This window comes from Gorilla gorilla, chromosome 9 (assembly GCF_029281585.2).
Source record: "Gorilla gorilla gorilla isolate KB3781 chromosome 9, NHGRI_mGorGor1-v2.1_pri, whole genome shotgun sequence".
NCBI lineage: Eukaryota > Metazoa > Chordata > Mammalia > Primates > Hominidae > Gorilla > Gorilla gorilla.
Window position 1 is genome coordinate 80025771 of NC_073233.2, and position 14777 is coordinate 80040547.

The 14777-nt window shown below is 44.2% G+C and overlaps 1 pseudogene; it reads left to right on the forward strand.

The window, feature by feature from the left end:
- Window positions 1–972: 972 nt before the first annotated feature.
- LOC129525545 (uncharacterized) lies at window positions 973–8679 on the forward strand (annotated as a pseudogene).
- Window positions 8680–14777: the final 6098 nt, after the last annotated feature.

Sequence of the window (14777 nt, forward strand, 5' to 3'; positions counted from 1 at the left end):
TTCATCTGCCATTGTTCTGAGATCTTTCCATATTGACCTATTGATATGTTAAATTACCAGGTAATAATCCATTCTATGTGTACATTACATTGAATTCAGTCTCCTACTGATGGGCATTGGAAGGAATGGGGTTCTTTTATGATCTTGACATTGCTGAAAGCCACAGGCCAGTTATTTAGTAGAATACTCCTCCATTTGGGTTTGTCTGTTTCCTCATGATTCATTGAGGTTATGCATTTTGGGCACAAATACCCTACATGGTTATCCCATGCATCATAACGGGAGGCACGTGGTGTGGGGTTTGCTCATTCCTGGTGACGTTAACTTTGATCTTTTTCTTGAGATTGTGTCTGCCAGGTTTCTCCACTACACCTTCCCCTTTGTAACTAGAAAATATGTTGTAGGGAGAGACTGGAGAACTAGCGATACTCTATTCATCAGCACACTTCCACCTATATGTTCTAGTAGCTGATGGACCTTAAACATGTCTTACTATGTTACAGCTCTTTCATCAACCCTTCAATACTTTTCAGTGGCATCAACTGTAAAAACCAAACTTCTTCACAATAGCACAGAAGACTATGCCCCTCCTTTGAGCCCTCAAGCCAAATCTCTCCCACACCACCCCATAAATGAGCTCCAGTCACATTTCTCATGTTGGGGGTCTTTGCTCCAGCAACTCTTTCTCTGCATGCCTGAAATGTTCTTCATTAATCCTCTGCAGCCTAGCACTTTGTGGCCACTTAGATCACAACCTACAATCCCCCCCTAAAATGACTTCTGACCACTCAACCTGACAAACCCACCCAGCTGATTTCTCATCACACTACTCTATGTCCTTGTGCAGATTTTTATCTACTGTGTTTGTTGTCAGCCTTTTCCCTAACAAAACATACTCTCCCGAAAGCAGGGTTTTGCCTGTGTCATTTTATGCTACATCCCCAGGGTCTGGGTCAGTGCCTGGCACCGAGAATGTGCTCAGTAAGTTAAGGAATCGCTGCATCCATTCTGTCAGTCAGCAATTCCTTCTGAGCATCCAGTCCACTGGCCCATGCTGGTCTCAGCCAACAGGAAGGGAATTGAGTTCCTTGCAAGGTCTGGTAGGGACAGACAGTTCTGAGAACCAGTGACTCTTAGAACAAGGAGATGAGTCTTTCACAGAGGGAAGCACAGAGTGTGGTGTTATTCTGCTGAAGCCCAAAGAGGTCAGGGAAGGCTTCCAAAGGAGTAATGTTTGCCAAGCACAAAACAGCACAGGGAATGGCATTCCGTGGACAGGTCTCAGCAAGTACAAAGGCTTAGAGGTAATAGAAGTGCAAGCAGAATTCCAGGGTGGCTGAGAGAGGTTATGTGGGGAATGGGCAGCAGTTAAGGGCAAAGAAGAAACACTGGATCTGCATTCCTTAGGACGGTGCCCTGTGGGCCCCTCACAGAGCTTCTCTCCTGCAACTGCTAGGTGAAAGAAGGCAGGCTTAGAATCGGACTGAGATCAGTAGTTTCTGCAGCTGGGAAGATGAGTGATGTGAGATTGCATGTGTGATAGGCTGGCACTCAGGGAAGACCTCAGGGTTCTCTCCTCCACACTCTGAGGCCCCTCTCCTGCTTCCTGAAGCCCAGAGTCTCCACCTCTGTGAGCCAAACACCTTCCTGTTATCTGCCTAGTCCTAGGGCAGCCTTCGGGTTGGGGTTAGAAGGAATGCCAATGGTTAACCTTGTGGTATTAAGCTTCCAGCTCAGGCAGATACTCTCTGGATTGGTTCAAGCTGACTGCCTGACTGTCCCTCCCTGCTGGCCCTAGCACCCAGACTCCAGATAGGTGCACCACCTCATCCTTCAGAGCAGGGCTCTGAGACTCCGCAAGTGGTGAGGACTTACCAGAGGAACTGAACTTGACCTCCAACCCAACCCTCCATTTGCTGGTATTATTCTGAAGCCCTCATGGCCCAGGGGCCTGCCTCAGGTAGCAGGTCTCACTCCTGCCGTGGAGGGGCCATAAAGTTCAGTTCATGATCAGCCCCCAAGCCATGGGCAGTGGATGAGAGGGCAGGAGTTCCATCTAGAGGATCTCCCATGTTCAGGCTTTCCTAGACACCTGCCTGCCCTTCTCCCATCAGCACTGGGGTATAAAGAAGGAAAGAGGCCTGAGGGTTCCAGAGACCTCTACCTGCTGAGGTCTTCAGAGAACTCAACCCTCTGGGAAATACAAATAAAATCCTCAACCCTCCAAACAACTGAATGGACACCTCTTGGCCAAAGAGACCCCAGAAAAACTTTAAAATCCAAGTTTCCTGGCCGTGATGATAGGTCACTCACACCTCAGTACACCTGCTTCCTCACGAACCGTTACCAGGCTTCTTTCCCAAGAGCTAAACAGAAACCAGCCCTGGAAAACCAAGAACAGGAGACTCCTTCACTGATTTCAATTTCAGCCAACTGCGAGACTCCCTTCCCTTTCCTGATTTTGACATGACAGCTGATCAGCTTACAAAACATTCCTGGCTGATCAATGACTCTCAACCATGGACCAGTTCTGGCTGGTTTACAGAGGCAGCACACAAAGTGCTTGGGTCCTGTGTTTCACATTTTGACATACAGAGCCTAATTCAACTGCATTTTAATGTCTCCACCCCGAAGTGAATATGGGACATATTTAACATGTTTTATTGGTACACATGTGTGCAACTCTCATGAATATTCATAAATCCTCTTAAAACTTATTAAATATATATGTTTAGCCAACTGATTTAGTGTAAAACCCCTGTCCCACCCTCACTTCAATTCCTAGCTTGTAGGTTGCAACCCATCAAAAGAAATAAAGCTCTCTTTTCCAAATGTAAAGATCTTGTGATTTTAAGCCAATATAATTGAAGACAAGAGTAGGATCCATGGAGCAGCCCAGGTTCCCCCAGCGTAAGTGAATGCACAGGTGCCAGGTGGAGCCATTGACAGCTCATTTGTCTCCCTGACAGCTTTGGGAGGAAGGTGAGTAAGCTCTCCCCGATCTAAGATCTCTCACTTTTGAATTGAGATCTCGAGGACTTCATTTTTTTACCCTGATCCCCTCCATTCGGACCCTGCAAGTGCCATCTTTGTTGGCCCCAGGTTTCTAGATGGGGAGGTTGGGGGCAGTTCAGCCTGACTCATCCGGCCCATCAGCCCATCAGGTTTGGTGAGGATGCTTGCCCTCTAGTGGCACACGAAGGGATGTCTTATGCTTTTCTGGGGAATCTAGATTCTAAGGAGACAGTCCCAGACCAGCTGCCATCAGGAACACGCATGTTTCAGAATTATGAGAAAAAGTCTTGTGAATATTTTGGATCCTGGAAAAAAGCTAACCTGGAACAATATAAAGGCCAAAATATAGGCCAAAATGGAGAACTTTTGGCAGAATGTCTGACATGCCTAAATTAGTTTATTTGCATGCACAATAGGGTTCAGGACCTCTCAGAAGCAATGGGAGGTCTTTATTTTTTTTTGAGACAGAGTCTCACTCTGTCATGGGGAGTGGAGTGGAGTGGCACGAACATGGCTCACTGCAGCCTCGACCTCCCAGGCTCAATCATCCTCCCACCTCTGCCTCTCAAGTAGCTGGGATTATAGGCATGCACCACCACACCCCACTAATTTCTTTATTTTCAATTTTTAATTTTTTATAGACCATGCTGGTCTCAAATTCCTGGACTCAAGGAATCCTCCCATGGGAGACCATTTTTCAGTGGTATTATGAGAGCTCTAAACACAGTTGGGAGTCTCAGATAACCTCCTTAAATGAGACTAATTCAAAACTGAAGGAGTCTAATTCAAAACCTGACCAGCATATTCAAACCTATCTGCTACTACTGGACAAGTAGCTGAAGACACTGCAAAAAGCCTTGTAGCCCAACAAATTGAATTCCCTGGCTCAAGTAGTAATAGATAATTTAATAGCTTCAGATTTTCTTTTACCCAAACAAGGAAGAGTCTGTGCAGTGGCCCATAACACGTGTTGCACTTACATCAACACTTCAGGTGAAGTAGAAACTCATATAGGGTTGGGCACAGTGGCTCACACCTATAATCCCAGCACTTTGGGAGGCTGGGGAGGGAGGATCGCTTGAGCTCAGGAGTTTGAGACCAGCCTGAGCAACATGGTGAAACCCTATCTCTACAAAAACTGCAAAAATTAACCAGGCATGGTGGCACATGCCTGTAATCCCAGCTATTTGGGAGGCTGAGGCAAGAGGATCACTTGGGCCTGGGAGGCATAGGTTGCAGTTAGCCTAGATCACGCAATTGCATTCCAAACTGATAGAGCAAGACTCTGTCTCAAAAAAAAAAGAAGAAGAAAAACTCATACAGAAAGAATTTCCAAACAAGCTAAATGATTACAAGAAATAAAACTACTGATCCTATCAATGATCTGTTCAGTTGGCTTTCTACCAAACAGAAATTCCTTTCAAGATGCTATTGAAGGCTGGGCGTGGCGGCTCATGCCTGTAATCCCAACACTCTGGGAGGCTGAGGCGGGTGGATCATCTGAGGTCAGGAGTTTGTGACCAGCTTGGCCAACATGGTGAAACCCCATCTCTACTGAAAAATACAAAAAATTAGCTGGGTGTGGTGGCGGCACCTGTAATCCCAGCTACTTGGGAGGCTGAGGCAGGAGAATCGCTTGAACCTGCTAGGTGGAGATTGCAGTGAACCGAGATCACACCACTGCACTCCAGCCTGGGTGAGAGTGAGACTCCATCTCAAAAAAAAAAAAAAAAAGGTGCTATTGAAGTTTTTGTTATAATTATAGTCTCCATCAAACTTTTCTTCATAACATTTAAATTACTTATAATATGGGACAGGCATGGGGGCTCAAGCCTGTAATCCCAGCACTTTGGGAGGTGGGCAGATCATTTGAGGTCAGGAGTTCAAGACCAGCTTGGCCAACATGGCGAAACACTGTCTTTACTAAAAATACAAAAATTAGCCGGGCATGGTGGCATGTGCCTGTAATCCTAGCTACTCGGGAGGCTGAGGCAGGAGAATTGCTTGAACCTGGGAGGCGGAGGTTGCAGTGAGCCGAGATCACGCCACTGCACTCCAGCCTTGGCAACAGAGGGATACTCTATCTAAAAAGTAAATATAAATAAATAAATAACTTATATATGTATAACCAACTGCTGTAAGTCTGCTGCTAAAACCAGAATTATGCTGGCTCAATGCATAGAACTTATAGACAAGTTAAATTGGTAGCCCTACCTTTTGGCCTTTATGTTGCTTGATAGACCTTAGGGGTTGATGAGTACCTGCCCACCTCTATTTCTGTCTGGCCAAGATGTTCAATTGGCTGTAAGTCTCTTGGCCACAAGGGTCCCACCAAGGGACTGGATGGATCTGGAGCAGGTAGCCTCACCATCCTGGCAACGACATGGTACAAACAATTTGGCCATTGATGCTGACTGTGGCAGATCTTGGCTAAAAGGAAGAAATGTGGAGTAAAAAGAAAATCCAAAGACCCCTCAACTGACTGAACAAACCCCTCTTGGCCAAGGAGACCCCAGAAAAACTTTAAAATCTGGGTTTCCTGGCTATGATAAGACAGGAGGCTGGTCACACCTCAGTATACCCTCTTCCTTACTGTTACCAGGCTTTTTTCCTAAGAGTTAAGCAGAATCCTGTCCTGGAAAACAGAGAATGGAAGACTCCTCCGCTGACTTCAGCTTCAACTGCCTGATGCCATGGCCAGACTTCACTCTCTTTTTGTGATTTGACACAACAGCTGACCAGCTCACAAAGCTATCCTTCCTGATCAGTTCCTGTTAACCACGGTCTGGTTCTGGCTGGTTTACAGAGGCTGCACAAAAAGTGCCTTTGTGTCCTGTATTTCACCTTTTGATGTGTACGGCCTAAGTCTGCATTTTAATGTTAAGTCTCAGCTGGGTATGGTGGCTCAATGCCTGCAATCCTAGCACTTTGGGAGGCCAAGGCAAGAGGATTGCTTGAGCCTAGGAGTTCAAGACCAGCCTAGGCAACATAGTGAGACCTTGTCTCTATTTTTTTAATTAAAAACAAAATACAAATATAAAAATAATTAATGTTAACTCTCCACCCCAAAGTGAACACAGGATATATGTAACATGTATGTTTGCTTAATATACATGCATGTGACTCCCTTTCATGAATATTCATAGCTCCTCCTATAACCTATTAATAAGTATACTAGCTAACCCATTTAGCATAAAACTCCTGTCCCACCTCTCCTCCCTCACAGTGCCTGCTTTCCATCTCAGCCAGAGGCTCCACTTCCCAGCCTGCAGGTTACAACACAATATTAGTAAAAGTGTTCTTTCCAAGTGTATACATCTGGTGATTTTAAGTTGATACTTCCCAGGTTGTCCAAGATTCAGGTACAGCTCACTATTGCAGGATACAAGCTGGGATCTCCTGGGAGTTGGTCTCTTTGCAAATCATATTATCTCTGTATCACCTTTTATGAAATCCTAAAAGAATTTAAATCTGAAACATGTGACTCCAAAGATTTTGAATAAGGGATTGTGAACCCGTGGTAAACTCCTGGCTTAAGGGTGTCCAATTTTTTGGCTTCCCTGGGTCACATTGGAAGAATAAGAAAGTTTAAGAAAGTCTGTGAATTTGTTTTGGGGCACATTCAAAGCTGTCCTGGCCACATGAGGCCTGAGGGCTATAGGTTGGACAAGCTTCTAGCTGGCTATTTCTGCATTTTGTCCAAATCCATCTTTTAATTATTATCATTATTATTATTATTATTTGAGACGGAGTCTCGCTCTGTCACCCAGGCTGGAGTGCAGTGGCGCGATCTCGGCTCACTGCAAGCTCTCCCTCCCGGGTTCATGCCATTCTCCTGCCTCAGCCTACCGAGTAGCTGGGACTACAGGCTCCTGCCACCACGCTCGGCTAATTTTTTTGTATTTTTAGTAGAGATGGGGTTTCACCGTGTTAGCCAGGATGGTCTTGGTCTCCTGACCTTGTGATCTGCCCACCTCGGCCTCGCAAAGTGCTGGGATTACAGGTGTCAGCCACCGCGTCCAGCTGAAACATAATTTTTCTCTTTTTGGTTTCACATTTTTACTAAAGACAAATCATGGTAAGACTGATTTATTGCTTTATTATACTTGGCCTGATTATTTGTATAACGTGCAGCAAGAATACTTACTTTTCACATAGGCTTTTTAAGTTGGCTTTGATGGAACTTTGTTTTGTAGAAGAATCTCAGATAAGACTTTTTCTTTTAAGGCCGGGCTCAGGGGCTCACTCCTGTAATCCCAGCACTTTGGGTGGCTGAGGAGGGAAGATCACATCAGGAGTTCAAGACCAGCCTGGCCAACATGGTAAAACCCCGTCTCTACTAAAAAACACAAAAAACTAGCCAGGCATGGTGGCAGGCGCCTGTAATCCCAGCTACTCGGGAGGCTGAGGCAGGAGAATCACTTGAACCTGGGAGGCAGAGGTTGCAGTGAGCCAAGATCACACCATTGCACTCCAGCCTGGGCGACAGAGTGAGACTCTGTCTCAAAAAAACAAAACAAAACAAAACAAAACTTTTTTTTTAAAGCCGAGTTTGGCCATGCGGTTGTACCATCAAATACCTATGAGTTGGGTAAATTCCTCTTGAGAACCCAAGACGATTTAGGGCTCCTGGGTCTGTCAGAAAGTGACATTCTTTACTTGCCACAGGTCACAAACCCTGCTCAGGATCTGTGTAGAAAAGGTATGAAGTTAGTTTTCCCAAGGGGCTCTTATCAGCTCTGTAAGTCAAGTTTGATTCCTTAAAGGAAAGCACACCATTCCAGTCAAAGCCTTGGTAAAATAACTGGTTTCTCCAATTGTGTCCTGTTACAAAAGAAAACAGATTCTGGCTGGGCACAGTGGTCATGCCTGTAATCTCAGTACTTTGGGAGGCTGAGTTGGGCAGATCACCTGAGGTCAGGAGTTCGAGACCAACCTGGCCAACACGCTGAAACCCCATCTCTACTAAAAATACAAAAATTAGCTGCATGTGTTGTGTAATTGGGTAATAAGAGATTTTAAAGAATTTTTTTTGTAGAGCCCCATGGTTTAAAGTCAGCTTAATTAAAATTAGATATTCAAGCTCTAACAGCCTGGGACTCCTTGGGGAAAACAGGAGGCGCCAGAGACACCATTTTGAAAAAAAACCCTGTTTTCCTCTTGGAACCCCAGGAATTGAGAGCTGATAAATTCCTCTCAAAATTTAAGGCTTTGTTCTGTTTTGGATTGCAGTATCTGAAGTTTTTGACTTTTGGTCTACCAGAAATTATATCGCATTATGAGAGAGTTTTGGTGTGTAATAACTAGGTAGGAAATATACTTTAAGGAATGGCTAATGGAAATTATAGATGATCACGTAGCTCTTTGCATGTTTGGATTAGAGAAGCATGCTCTTGGCCACCTGGAAGGTATGGAAATACCTTTTTTTTTTTTTTTTTTTTTGAGACAGAGTCTCGCTCTGTCACCCAGGCTGGAGTGCAGTGGCAAAATCTCAGCTCACTGCAATCTCCGCCTCCTGGGTTCAAAGGATTCTCCTGCCTCAGCCTCCCAAGTAGCTGGGATTACAGGCACCTGGCACCATGCCCAGCTAATTTTTGTATTTTTAGTAGAGACGGGGTTTCACCATGTTGGCCAGGCTGGTTTTGAACTCCTGACCTCAGGTGATCTGCCTGCCTCGGCCTCCCAAAGTGCTGGGATTATAGGTGTGAGCCACTGTGACTGGCTGGAAATATCTTCTTATCTCCCCCTGAGAGATAAGACTTCCACAGAAGATGGGCTGATTCCCCCTTTTTTGGGGAGGGATCCAGGGTCTGGTATAAAATGCGATCTTCATTTTGGGGGATCTGTTTTGCCTTCCAGCTGTGCCTGCTTATTAGGCCAAAGGTACTTGGGAGTCCCAGCTATTTGGGAGACTGAGGCAGGAGAATCACTTGAATCCAGGAGATAGAGGTTACAGTGAGCTGAGATCACACCACTGCACTCCAGCCTGGGTGACAGAGTTAGACTCTGCCTCAAAAAAAAAAAAAAAAAGAAAGAAAGAAAGAAAAAATAGACAGATTATTTAGATTATTTATTTACTTACTTTTTTTTTGAGATGCAGTTTTGCTCTTGTCACCCAGGCTGGAGTGCAATGGCACGATCTCGGCTCACTGCAACCTCTGCCTCCTGGGTTCAAGTGATTCTCCTGCCTCAGCCTCCTGAGTAGCTGAGATTACAGGCACACACCACCACACCCAGCTAATTTTTATTTATTTATTTTTAGTAGAGACAGGGTTTTGCCATGTTGGCCAGGCTGGTCTTGAACTCCTGGCCTCAGGTGATCCACCCACCTCAGCCTCCCAAAGTGTTGGGATTACAGGCATGAGCCACTGCGCCCGGCCAAGAAACAGATTCTTATTGCACTTATGCAAATAACTATATTGCTATAAGTTAAGAATACTCACACCTAGTTTCCTAATTCTGGAAAAATCAGGTAGAAAAAAACAAATATGCTCCAAATATGTTGCCAGAAGTATACTTTACTGAATTGTTAAAAGGTGTAAATAGCTCAAAATTTTTCCTGACTCTGAAAACAAAACAAAGTTTCAGCAGCATTTTAAGCAAAGTCAAAAAGATTTCTTCAGTCTTCTATTTGTTCATTCCATGCAGTTAACTCCTGTCCTGTTTAATCGTCATGAACATTTCAGCTGTCCATGAGTCCTGAAAGTTTTTCCTCTATTCTGATGTCACAATCTCCAAACTTATCAGAAACCTGCATTCAAGAGAACCTGTCAAAATTCTATAGTTGATTATAAACCACCTTTTGAAGAGGATCAAAATAAGAAAACAATTGTCTGTGGTTGACAGAAGTCTTAGGACAGCCACTATTTAAGCCACAATTGAAAAGGAAATGTGGGGGTGGGCATGGTGGCTCATGCCTGTAATCCCAGCACTTTGGGAGGCCAAGGCAGGCAGATCACCTGAGGTCAGGGATTTGATACCAGCCTGGCCAACATGGTGAAAATCTGTCTCTACTAAAAATACAAAAATTAGCTGGGGATGGTGGTGGGTGCCTGCAATCCCAGCTACTGAGGAGTCTGAGGCAGGAGAATTGCTTGAACCTGGGAGGTGGAGTTTTCAGTGAGCTGAAATTGTGCCACTGTACTACAGCCTGGGTGACAGAGTGAGACTCTGTCTCAAAAAAAAAAAAAAAAAGAAAAGAAAAGGAAATTTTGGTTAGTTCTGTGACAAAGAACAATTTTACATAACAATTATGACTATTAATAACATACACTAAGTTACCAAGGAATTATAGGTGTTTTCCATAATTTTGGAACATGTCCAATAACATATTTATGCAAATATAGGCCAAAGAAAGCCAAATACTATTTCACATTTGACAATGCTTCCTTTATGGATTTTATACTAAATAAGCCAAATTTCACCTTTACATTAGTGTACTATTAATGTTAAACCCAATTCTTTAATAAAACCTTTTAGACAAATTTATTTAATCTTAATCAGTTTGACCATAAAGTAAGATTCTTATAAACTTTTGTTTCCTCACCTCCCCAGAAAAGTGGATCCTAAACCTTTTATAACCCTTTACAATTTTTGTGAACGAGCAGATTAATGCTGTTTTGCTTTTATTCCAATGTTTGATTTATAGAAAAACTGAATACCCCTTTAACTTTAGCCAACATTGTTCACACAGAATTTCTTTTATGACATTAATTTTTCACAAACCTTCCACAATTTGTTCAAACCTTCAGCTTTATCTCATCTAAAACAATCCTTTAACCCTTTAATCTAGGCAGAAAAATCCACATTCCCATGACTTCTTATAATCTTTTACCAAAAACACATTTCACTTTCCTTACACACCTTGCATGTAAAACTGATGTTATTTCCCAAAGATTACTAAAGGCATATAAACTAAAAGGCATCACAGTTTTTATTTTTCTAATAAAATATTTGATTTAAGTTCTTATTATTTTTTAACCTATTAATCAAAGCTCTTTTATATCTCACACACACAACATATATAAATACACAGACAGAAGATCCAGTAGTTGTAAGAATTTTTATTTGCCAGTTTCTTTTTCTTTCTTTCTTTTTTTTTTTTTTGAATCGGAGTCTTGCTCTGTCGCCCAGGCTGGAGTGAGGTGGCTTGATCTCGGCTCACTGCAAGCTCCGCCTCCCAGGTTCACGCCATTCTCCTGGCTCAGCCTCCCGAGTAGCTGGGACTACAGGCTTCTGCCACCACGCCTGGCTAAGTTTTTGTACTTTTAGTGGAGATGGGGTTTCACTGTGTTAGCCAGGATGGTCTCGATCTCCTGACTTCGTTATCCACCTGCCTCGGCCTCCCATAATGCTGGGATTACAGGTGTGAGCCACCGCGCCCGGCCATCATTTGCCAGTTTCTTAATTGGATTACTGACTTTAGGGTGGAGCCCTTGGGGGAACAAGGTCAGGAAAGCATGCAGTTTCTACAGCCTAATAAGCAGGCAAGCTGGAAGGCAAGACAGAGCCCCCAAAATAAGGGTCCCATTTTATACCAGATCCTGGATCCCCCCCCCCCCACAAGAAAAGGGGAAATCAGCCCATCTTCCGTGGAAGTCTTATCTCTCAGTGGGAGATAAGCGGGTATTTCCATACCTTCGAAGTGGCCAAGAGCATGCTTCTCTAATCTAAATATGCAAAGAGTTAAGTATTCACCCATAACTTCCACTGGCCATTCCTTGAAGTATATTTCCTACCTAGTTACTACACACCAAAGCTCTGTCATAATACGATGTAATTTCTGATACCACCAAAAGTCAAAAACATCAGATACTGCAATGCAAAACAGAACAGAGCCTTAAATTTTGAGAGGAATTTATCAACTTTCAATTCCTGGGGTTTCAAGAGGAAAACAGAGTGTTTTTTGTTTTTTTTTTTTTTTTCCAAAATGGTGTCTCTGGCACCTCCTGTTTTTCCCAGGGAGTCATAGGCTGTTAGAGTTTGAATATCCTGCTTTAATGAAGCTGACTTTTAACCATAGCACTCTTAAAAATAAAAATCCTTTAATGTCTCTTATTACCCAACTTCAGCCATGCCAAACTACCAATATTTCTGGCTTCTGAACTTTACCAAAGGCAAACTCCCAGGTACTCAGAGAAAAAAAATTCAAGACAGTTTGTGGAGGGAAAGAGAATCTACAAATGTTCAGACAGATCTCAAACTAGAAAGGACTCATTCCCTAAGCTGGGAATTGAACCCTGAACCTGGGCTGCCATTGTGAAAAGACAAAGTCTTAGCTGCTGAGCTACAGCATTGGGCAGTCTCCATTGCCCTACCCAGAAGGAGGCTAGAGTCACCAATTTTGAGCTTGCAAAGGCTTTTATCTGATCAAGATAATTTTTAGGAGTAATTATGTCATGAACCCCAAAACTCCTGTCTGCTGGATGGTAGAAACCAAGAGAAAGTATCGCCATGTGGTTACAAGGTGAAGCTCCCAAGGACATAAAACAAGATGAAAGAGAAATTTCATCCAGCTTTTCAGGGACCTTCAGCAAAGTTTATAACTGATCAGTTTGCTTGGCCATTTTGAACAGCGGGCTTACAGGCGTCATAGTGAGAGACAGGACTAGCTGGATATCCTAGGCCTACTAAGAATCCCTAAGCCTAGCTGGGAAGGTGACTGCATCCACCTTTAAACACGGGGCTTGCAACTTAGCTCACACCCGACCAATCAGGTAGTAAAGAGAGCTCACTAAAACGCTAATTAGGCAAAAACAGGAGGTAAAGAAATAGCCAATCATCTATCGCCTGAGAGCACACTGGGAGGGACAATGATCGGATATAAACCCAGGCATTCAAGCCAGCAACGGCTACCCTCTTTGAGTCCCCTCCCTTTGTATGGGAGCTCTGTTTTCACTCTATTAAATCTTGCAACTGCACACTCTTCTGGTCAGTGTTTGTTACGACTCGAGCTGAGCTTTCACTTGCCGTCCACCACTGCTGTTTGCCGCCATCGCAGACCCGCCGCTGACTTCCACCCCTCCAGATCTGGCAGGGTGTCTGCTGTGTTCCTGATCCAGTGAGGCACCCATTGCCGCTCTGGATTGGGCTAAAGTCTTGTCATTGTTCCTGCACGGCTAAGTGCCCAGGTTCATTCTAATCGAGCTGAACATTAGTCGCTGGGTTCCACAGTTCTCTTCTGTGACCCACGGCTTCTAATAGAGCTATAACAGTCACTGCATGGCCCAAGATTCCATTCCTTGGAATCTGTGAGGCCAAGAACCCCAGGTCAGAGAACAAGAGGCTTGCCGCCATCTTGGAAGCGGCCTGCCACTATCTTGGGAACTCTGGGAGCAAGGACCCCCTGGTAACAGTAGGCTTGCATTCTATCCTAAGGTACCCTTCTTTATGGCAGAACAATATAGACACACAAAGCACACCAGATTCGTTACAGCTTAAGGCTAGCCTCACAAGTCTTTTTTCTCATTAACCAAAACTTGCCTGTGGTAAGGTAGGGAAAGTGAAGAGCTCAGGAAGACCAGAGAAAGACTCACCTATCCCAGTGACACTGAATCAAAAGTTCAGGCAGCCGCTCATTGGTTAAGAAGGGATCTTTTCTAGGAGTTGCATCAGCTCTTAAGTGTCCCCGTTTGGGGAGCAAAAAGCTCTCATGTCCCAGGATCCTGTACATGCACAATTCTGTCACCCACAGCCATCAGCAAAGATTGCAAGGTAGATTAATCCAAAGAGAATAGCAATTAATATCCCATGGTGCTAAATCCGTTCTTAGCCAAGAGGAACTTTACACTGAGAGGGGCTTCTAACTCCCTAAATCTTAGAAGGGACTCTAACACTCCTGAGGTGGGCCTCAAACCCAAGTTCAGTCAAGTGTCCTTGCCTTTTATTAAGAGGGGCCTTTAACCCACTCTGTCTTAGGAGAGACTTTAACTCCCCTAAGTTGAGCCTCTAACCCAATTCCATCCTTTACCTGGGTACCCCACCACTTACCCTAGATAGCCAATTGGTGCTGCAGTCTATTTCCTTTGGGTTGGGTGTCTCCTCAGGGTTCTACAGGAAGATGTTACCAGAAAGGGATCCAGATCCAGACCCCAAGAGAAGGTTCTTGGATCTTGTATAAGAAAGAATTTGGGGTGAGTCCATAGAGTAAAGTGAAAGCAAGCTTATTAAGAAGGTAGAGGAATACAGAATGGCTACTCCATAGGCAGGGCAGTGGCTTGAGCTGCTCCACTAAGGGTACTTATTGTTACTTCTTGATTATATGCTAAAGAAGGGGTGGATTATTAATGAGTTTTCCAAGGAAGGGGTGGCCAATTCCCGTAACTGAGGGTTCCTCTCCTTTTTAGACCATTTAGGGTAACTTCCTGATGTTGCCATGGCATCTGTAATCACGGCACTGGTGGGAGTGTCTTTTAGCATGCTAATACATTATAATTAGCATATAATGAGTGATGAGGACGACCAGAGGTCACTTTGGTTGCCATCTTGGTTTTGGTGGGTTTGGGCTGGCTTCTTTACCACATGCTGTTTTATCAGCAAGGTGTTTGTGACCTGTTATCTTGTGCTCACCTCCTAGCTCATCCTGTCACTTGGAATGCCACACCTCCTGGGAATGCAGCCCAGTAGGTTTCAGCTTCATTTTACCCAGCCCCTATTCAAGATGGGGTTGCTTTGGTTGAAACGCCTCTGACAGACCCACCAGAGGAGCCCTTCAGTTTGTATTAATATGTGTGACTACTTATTTCACAGACACTGTGTGTCAA